Source organism: Hibiscus syriacus, unplaced genomic scaffold, assembly GCF_006381635.1.
Source record: "Hibiscus syriacus cultivar Baekdansim isolate YM2019G1 unplaced genomic scaffold, ASM638163v2 tig00110840_pilon, whole genome shotgun sequence".
NCBI classification, from domain to species: Eukaryota; Viridiplantae; Streptophyta; class Magnoliopsida; order Malvales; family Malvaceae; genus Hibiscus; species Hibiscus syriacus.
Genome location: NW_024062887.1, coordinates 1,893,072 through 1,902,412, shown reverse-complemented (window position 1 = coordinate 1,902,412; position 9,341 = coordinate 1,893,072). Strand labels below are relative to the sequence as shown.

The window sequence follows — 9,341 nt, the reverse complement described above, 5'->3', positions numbered from 1 at the left end:
AATTAGAAAGTTTCAGATTTTAGTGATTAAAATAGAATAATGAATAGTATAAAGATTTATATGTAAATGATTGTGTAGGATTGAATTGAAAGGAAGAATGAAAGGAAAGGGCAAAAGAGTCATTTGCAAGGAAAATTAATTAAAGAAAGGATAAGGATATATATGAGTACAAGTGGGTTGAAAAGGGAGAACATCAAAGGCTTCCAGAGTTCTTCTTCTTCTTCTTTCTTCCTTGTGCGTGTGAACCAAAGCCAAGGTAAGATTTCTGATTATTGAGTTTCTTGTTAAATTTAATATTGGGTTTTGATTATTAGATGATAACTAAGCTTAAGGAAAGCTTAAGTTATCTTAACATCAAATGATGATTGAGTTAGGAGAGATTTAAGATTTGAAGTTCTTAAATGAAATCTTGGAATAGAGTTCATAACTAGAATTTAAAGTTAAATTTGACTTGTCATCAATCTAGTTAAGATATACGAAGTGTTAGAAGTGGAATTCAAACATGTTGAAAAATTGATGTAATTATTGAATTACATATGAAGGATAGGATTTGGAGGTTTAAGATGAAATAAATAAGTATAGATTGGTATAAGTATGTGTACTAGAGTTAAGAATGAAAAAGGGGATTAAACATGAAGGATTTAATCCAAAATGAATGGATTTTCGGGTTCAAAAAGAGGATTCTGGGCAGAGTGCATCGATGCACATTCATAATGCATCGATGCATCAAGGTTAAAACCCAGAAATTATTTGAATGTGTATCGATGCATTAGTAATGCATCGATGCACTCTTTTAAAATAAAAACATCGAATGCAATTGGTGCATCGATGCATAAGGAGTGCATCGATGCATCCCAACAATAATACTACATCGAATACCTTTTATGCACCGATGCATCAGTAGTGCATCGATGCATACCTTCATTAAGAGATGAAATTGACTTTTCTCTTAGTCTAAAGAGTGAACCATTAGAATATATTAGTTATAATACTGATATAAATCCATGTGTGATTATGTAGATACTAAAAGTAATCTTATTCCGGAACGATCAAAGGATTAGAATCGAATCAAAGCAAAGCTAAGGTGAGTGCATACTATATGTATATTATAATGGAATAAGACTTGTGATAAGTCTAATCCCTATGTTGATTTTTATAATACAGTAGTTGTGAACATGCATACATGATAATTATTGTGATACATGCATAAGACATATATATGTTCATATGACATGATATGTGATATGATATGTGATATGACATGTGATATGAGAACATGATATGAAGTGATATGAGATACATGATCACAAGATAAATGATATGAGTACATGAACATATGGAATATAAGAATAATGCCCATATTATACGATATGAGAACTATAGGTGTAATTGGCATGCCAAGAGTCGAGGGTATAATAGTCCTTCGGGATGTAGTCCTTCAGGATGTAGTGGTCCTACGGGACATAGATAATAGTCCTACGGGACGAATACTGAACTAAGGTTTGGTACCCCATGAGGGAATTGATACGAGCTGTGGTGACAACATTAGTGCACAACCTCAATGTACTCACATACCTCTATTCTCAATAATATACTTGGGCAACAACAACAACAATTGAAATACCAATTTACAATGAAAGTGATACAAGAAGGTAAGTTTCGTATGTGCATTATATGATTATATATGTTATCGTGTGATAGATACATGCATATTGAAATGTCATGATCCAATGGTAAGTATGAACATTCATAAGTTTATTGTTGCGTATTCATTTATTGCCTCACTAAGTCTATGACTTAGCGTGTAAGTGATTTACACGTAGGTACCAAGAATCAGGAAAAGTGGAAATAGAAGTAGCACGGACAACAATACTACTAAGAGATCAGATCAGAAGTAATTGAAAAAGTATGTACTTGGTTATGTATAGAGTGTTGGCATGTAATAAGTGTTAATTACGAATACTCTTATCGATTTTGTATTTTATGGTCTTATGTAAATTAATGTATTCGTTTTAATGAAAGTTTTAAAAATTCCGGGATTTTCTATAAGAGTCAAAGTTTAAAAAGTCAATGTGACACCTCAGACTTGTATTCAGGTCGGATATGAGTTAAGGGTGTTACACGTAAGATGTCGGGAAAGCTAATGAAGGTGGCGGTGAGCAGCGACGAAAACTAGATTGACGACAATCAACGAGAATATTGACACGATTTAGGGGTTTTTCGTCGCACGAAAAATCTTCGATTTGTGACGGAAGAAGGCGTTTCATGGCGCGAGGATGCTCGGGCTTTGGTCGTCGGTTGATAGCGAGTCAATTGATGGTGTTAGAGCGATGAACGGTGGTCGAACGATGACGATTTGGAGAGGCCGGCGAGGGGTCGACGGGTGAAGTTAAGGATTTGAGGTTTTGGGATTTGGGGATTTTCTTGGGTGTTAACCCGACTTAAACTATAAAATATATATTTACCTAAAATATCACTAATAGTACCGTAGCCTAAACGACTAATGCATGAACGATCTTTTTGGGTGTCAGGGGTTCAAATCCCCGCAACACCAAATCCAAATTTATTTATTTATTTTTTTCTCTGTAGACAAAAAATAGGAAAATTCAGGTTTAAGTCCCTAACTTCCTGTAGCTTTCTAAAACGGGCTACAAGTTTTAAAAACTTATTATTTAACCCCTAAATTTAACTAAATTGATTTATAATTTTATTTTTATTTTTTTAAATTTTTATTTATTTATGTATCTTAAAATTAGGGTTGTGACAATTATCTAAAAGTTGTCTGAAATATTCTTCCCATAAATGTATGATTTGGTTATGTATAACTCTATCAACTACCTCAACTCCTATTTATTGTTAAAATTTGTGAAAATGAATGTCGGAGGAACTCATCAGCTTGAGGTGACGAGTTCCAAAGTTTTTAATCAAAATATTCAATTCAAATTAAAAATCTAAAATTAAATAGAACTCGTTTATTAAAAAATATTAAAATAATACACGATGAATTTAAAAATAATATCCCATAAAACTCGTCACTTCGAGATAACGAATTCCTCTTGCACTATAAAAATTGTCGTAGAATCCAAAATAACTTTCTGACACCCATAATTTCCTTTTTAACAAGACACAGTAATGAGCCAAAAAATCCATAAATTAAGATATAATGGGAGACTTAATGGGGAACAAGTGGGGTCGAGGCCCATTGAAGCTATGTCGTGGGAAACATTGGTGGAAAATTGAATAATAGCCCAGCTAATGAAGAAGAGGTGGTAAGAGTTGTTTCAACCTTTAGGTACAACGAATTGTCATCAAAGAGCAATAGACAAACCCCTACTGCAAAAACAGAAACGATATGGATCTTTGGGAAAAATCCAAAATAGATATTTGACGAGTTTGGAAAGAAAAAAGTGGTCTCATGCAAGTAGAAAGAAGAAGAAACAAGCGACTAAGGTGGAGCTTTCTGAACCGGATGGTAGGTCTATTTTGGACTTTGATATGCTAGCGAGAAGTTTGATCCTAATAAGGGAAATAAGAAAAACAATTGGAGATAAGCAAAGGGTTGGGGCTTTAATTTATTTTTTCTCGTGGGGCGAGATTTGGAAAACCACATCATTTTTTATTATTATTGTTATAGTTGATTTTTAATTAAAAACAATGTGATTTTAGAAAACCTCTCGTTTCGAAAATTTGGGAATTCATTCACAATGAAAACACAGGTTTTAAGAGTCGCCACCAATATTTGATTAGGGTGTAATTGGACACCAAAAAACATTTTGTCATTTTAAATAAAAATTAATTTTAATTAAAACAACAAATTTGCAGCCTATGTTACCAAAATCCGGATTCGGGAGCCGGTTACGCGTGGGGAAGGATTAGAACCCCCACAGCGCCCTAAATCGATATCTAGTCGATTAGTTAATGTCTTTGCAACAAATTTCACAAGTTCGAATTTTAATTTGATTTATGATCCCTTAAAACAACAAAACACAAATTTTATAACATTCAAAAGCAAGAAAATAGATTTAATTAAAAATTACCAAATCATTAGAAAGATAAAGAATATTCGATTATTTAAAAATATCGAGACCAGATATTTAGGTGAGTTCTAACGACCTTTTCTCAACAAATTTAAATAGCCAAACATTTCTTTTTCTTTCACTCCCAAAATTTAAAGTAATAGATCCAAATTTAATTAGGTGTTACTGATGGGATACACTTTTAATTTAAAATTGTTAAAACGACTCTCTAGTAAGTTAGGAGAAGCCATTCCGACAATTTTAAATTAAATATGTATTATCCTTAGTCCGATTATGTGATTAGATCGAGTTATGCAAATGAGAATAACATACAAAAACTAATTAGATAATGCCACACATTCGAATAAACATCTAAATCTAAAATAAAACATACACATGCACCTATGATTATACATTTTACAAGGGAACTAGTACATTTTAAATATCAACATGTGACATATTCTAAGTCAATTAATACCCAAAATAATATACATTATAAACTATATACATACAAAGATGCAACTTACAATCGGGACTTAAATACAAAAAAATGAAAACATAACAATCTTAAACTATAAATTTTCGAAAATAACCACACTTATTAAAAGGACGAAACACCGTTAAATAAAACTTTACCAACTTAAATACAAATAAAATAATAATTAGGGTAAAAACTAATATTATACTATAATAAACCATGAACCTAAAATAAAACAAATCAACATAATAAATGATTAATCATAGAAATAAACCCTAAACATTCGTAGGACTAAAACGAAACATGCAAACATCAGAGGTTAAATGTATAAAATAACAAAAACTAAATAACAAAATATTTGGTACTGAAATTAAATACGAGTAAAATATGGAGACAAAATTACAAGCATGCAAACATTGATTTATGGACCAAGTTAAAGTACGCATAAAATATGAAGATAAAATTAAAAGTGCAGGAAATATGAATAAAGAACTAGAGTGCATTAAAGCAAAAATAGGCGTGACTCCCTCAGCAATACTCCCACACAAACCGGCCACCCAAAGCGCTGCCGTTTTGGCCCGCATATATGTTTAATATCTAGGGTAAAAATTAAGCCCTAACCTCATTTGTAAACAACCCACTGCTGCGCCGTTCTTCACTCTCAGACCCCTCTTATCTTCTTCCTCGAACGGAGATGCTCTCCAAGCACAACCATAAACGGCTGGCTACCCCAACCATCCTAGAAACAACAGCCACATTCTCCTATTCTCTCAACCCCATCATCTCTCGGCCTCTCACCACCTAAACCAGAGCCTCCACGGCTGCCACTCACGACGCAGCTCACTCCTAGCCTCCCTCCTTTCCTCTGGCTCAACCGAGAACCACAAAGCTTCATCCCCGTCGCCTTTTCCCTCTTTAACGCTTGACCCCGGAGTCCAACGTTAGAGCACTCCACAGACGATGAGGCCATACACCTAAGGTAAAACGATCCTCTTCTTTCTCCCTATTGCTTTTAAACGCCTCCAAACCCACATGTATGCATACCAACAGTATGAAAAAGAAAGAAAAACGAGAATAAAAATGAATATACCCCTAATATCTGATTGCGCCTTTTTGAAACAGAAATGAAAGAAATATCTCTTGTATTGCTAGGAAAAGTTGGGGGAAAACCCCGATTACATCCCTTCGAATGGAAAAAAACCCTCTTTTACGCTGTATTTTCTTTGAATAAGGTAACAGCCTCCTGTTTACCCAGCTTTTTTTTCGATGAACCATGCTCTCTCTATTGCTCCTGTTTTTTTTTGTGTTTTTGTTCTTGTTGATGGTTCCTGATGGATCCCCCCTTTTTCTACTCTGGGTTTGTTGCTAATAACTGATAACTCCCCCTGTCTCGGTACTCTCTGGCTTGATTTCTGTGTGATTACTAGTGGAGTGCAGGGTATGGGCGATGAGCTGGGGAGTGGTGCTGCACATGGAGTGCTGGAAATGGTGATGCCTGGAAACCGAGTTGCATGGGTGTTGGTGATAGTCCCGATGGATTTCTTGTGAGCTGCTCGGGAGGCGTGGGTCTGTTGAAAGTATGGGCGCTCGTGGGTGTTGTCGGGCGTGCTGGAGCCGAGCTGCACGTGGGAACCGGGTTTTGGCTGCTGGTGGAGGCATGGACAGAAGCTTGGAAACGAGAGACAAAAACCTAATGGGTCGAGGGCTTCTTCAAACGGGCTGCAACACTGGGATGCCAAATCCCGGGCTTGTAGCTTTAGATTGAGCCAATTTGGTCCGTCTTGTTAGGGGTTTAACATTGATTCGAGCCTGTAACACCAAAAAAAATATTTAGTGCATGTTTTATGCCTTTAATTGTTTAATTATTTAATTACTTATCCGCATATATATATATATATATATATATATATATATATATAATAATTACATAATATCACACTTATAACAATATTATTAATAATAAACTCGAATCAATCTTTGAATAAGATCCCGGAAAAATCGAGTATCTACAGTTGTCCCTATTTGTTCATTGTCGTGTAACGAGAATAGAGAAAAGATCAATAGATAGTCAAATTTGTCCAATTATGAAAAATTCAAAAGATTAATCTGTTTTACTGTAATTTCAGGATAAGTGGGACTTGAAAAATTCTTCGAAATTGTGTATGTTCCCTATTCTCATTAGGGAGTTTAAGACTCGATCAATTTTCGATCAGCGGGTTTGCTCCCTATTTTTTAAGGGAGTATAGAACTCGATAAATCTTCTGAAAAATGGGTTCGCTTCCTATTCCTTTCGGGGAGTATAGAACTTGAGAAATCTTTTGAAAAATGGATTCGCTCCATCTTCTTTTCAGGGAGGCTTAAAATGGCCCGAATGACTTATCATCTTGGTGAAAAACGTACTACTCGAAGGTCTTATGGATGACCCAAAGGATTTAATAATCACGCTCGAAAGACTTACTGATGAATTTGCTTCACTTCTTCTGTGTAGGCTTACAAATTACCCGAATGATTTAATCATCATGCTCAAAAGACTTAATGATGGCCCGAAGGACTTATAAATTGTGAAATTTTGAAAATCGCATTCTTAGTTTTCAAAAATTTCATCTTTCTAAAACATCATTTTTTTCATTTTCAAATTCATTTGAAAACATTATACCCGAAGGTTTTATGGATAGCCTGAACGACTTATCATCTTGCTCAAAAGGCTTATAGATGACCCGAAGGATTTAAGCATCATGCTCGAAAGACTTACTGATGGTCTGAAGGACTTATAAATTGTGAAAATTTGAAAGTTGCATTCTTAGTTTTCAAAAATTTCATCTTCTTAAAACATCATTTTTCATTTTCAAATTCATGTGAAAACATCCTACCCGAAGGTCTTATGGATGGCCTGAAAGACTTATCATCTTGATCAAAAGGCTTATAGATGACCCGAAGGATTTAACCATCTTGCTCGAAAGACTTACAGATGGCCCGAAGGACTTATAAATTGTGAAATTTTGAAAATCGCATTCTTAGTTTTCAAAAATTTCATCTTCTTAAAACATCATTTTTTTCATTTTCAAATTCATTTGAAAACATCCTACCCGAAGGTTTTATAGATCGCCCGAAGGACTTATCATCTTACTCTAAAGGCTTACAGATGATCCGAAGGATTTAAGCATCATGCTCGAATGACTTACTGATGTCCCAAAGGACTTATAAAATGTGAAGTTTTGAATATCGCATTCTTAGTTTTCAAAAATTTCATCTTCTTAAAACATCATTTTTCATTTTCAAATTCACGTGAAAACATCCTACCCGAAGGTCTTATGGATGGCCCGAAGGACTTATCATCTTGCTCAAAAGGCTTATAGATGACCCAAAGGATTTAAGCATCATGCTCGAAAGGCTTACTGATGGCCCGAAGGACTTATAAATTGTGAAATTTTTAAAATCGCATTCTTAGTTTTCAAATATTTCATCTTCTTAAAACATCATTTTTTTCATTTTCAAATTCATTTGAAAACATCCTACCCGAAGGTTTTATGGATGGTCCGAATGACTTATCATCTTACTCTTAAGGCTTACAGATGACTCGAAGGATTTAGGCATCATGCTTGAAAGACTTACTGATGGCCCGAAGGACTTATAAATTGTGAAATTTTGAAAATCGCATTCTAAGTTTTCAAAAATTTCATATTCTCATCATTTTTTTCATTTTCAAATTCATGTGAAAACATCCTACCCGAAGGTCTTATGGATGACCCGAAGGACTTATCATCCTGCTCTAAAGGCTTAGAGATGGATTTACTTCACTACTCTTTGGTGAAGGCTTAAGATGGTGCTTCACTACTCTTCTGTGAAGGCTTAAGATGATTGCTTCACTACTCTTCTGTGAAGACTTAAGATTATTGCTTCACTACTCTCCGGTAAAGGCTTAAGATGGTTTGCTTCACTCCTCTTTGGTGAAGGCTTAAGATGATTGCTTCACTACTCTTCTGTGAAGGCTTAAGATGATTTCTTCACTACTCTTCTGTGAAGGCTTAAGATGATTGCTTCACTACTCTCCGGTGAAGGCTTAAGATGGTTTGCTTCACTCCTCTTTGGTTAAGGCTTAAGATTGACTTGCCCCAATCTCATGTGTGCAAGTCCTTCCAATCGATCGATTCACTTCTTCATACACAAAAATCTTTGTTTCTCTTCTATATCTGATGGTCATCACTTCAGGGTAATGCCTCTTCTGTGGATTAGACCTCTCAATTCTTCAGGGTATGCCTCTCTGAATGTGATTTCTTGCGTTTGAGGTTTGGAATCTTCCTTTCAATCATCAAGATTTTAACATCCTGCATTTTCTCCTTTTACCAGAAGATCTGTCAAAATCATGTGTTTATACATGAAACACTAATGCAATTAAATGTGTCAGTGTAATGTATTTTCTTTTATGCAAATGATGTTTTCATGAATGCATAAATGTTGAATCAATCTTCACTTGGCTCCAGAGTGGTGAGCTCGATCTTCTTCTACTTGATCATTATTTCAAGGATCTGTTTCATATACCCGTGTAGCAACTCATAGTTTCCAACTTGCATTTTTGAAGAGCCATTTGATCTTCTTCTATTTTCTTGTCATCTTTGTTTTCTGTCTTCATTTCAGAGAAAGTGTTTTCTCTCTCAACTTCTTGCTATGGTCAAAAGCATGATTGTGTTGCCCCATTTTTTGAGACTATGTATATGACTGCGCTAAACTCCACAAAGATCTATGGGATAACAATATCTATTCTGATTTAACTCTTGCAGCACATCACAAGGAGGATCTATCCTGATTTTTTTCATGTCACAACATCTCATCAAATATCAATCAAGGCT

General features: G+C 34.8%; 1 long non-coding RNA gene across 1 annotated transcript; it reads left to right on the top strand.

Moving 5' to 3' along the window:
• The first annotated feature begins 5,095 nt into the window (after nucleotides 1–5,095).
• On the top strand, nucleotides 5,096–6,320 carry LOC120143302. Its single transcript, XR_005517922.1, has 3 exons — nucleotides 5,096–5,473; nucleotides 5,617–5,726; nucleotides 5,922–6,320. It is a non-coding gene; the product is annotated as an uncharacterized LOC120143302 (long non-coding RNA).
• The last annotated feature ends 3,021 nt before the right edge of the window (nucleotides 6,321–9,341 follow it).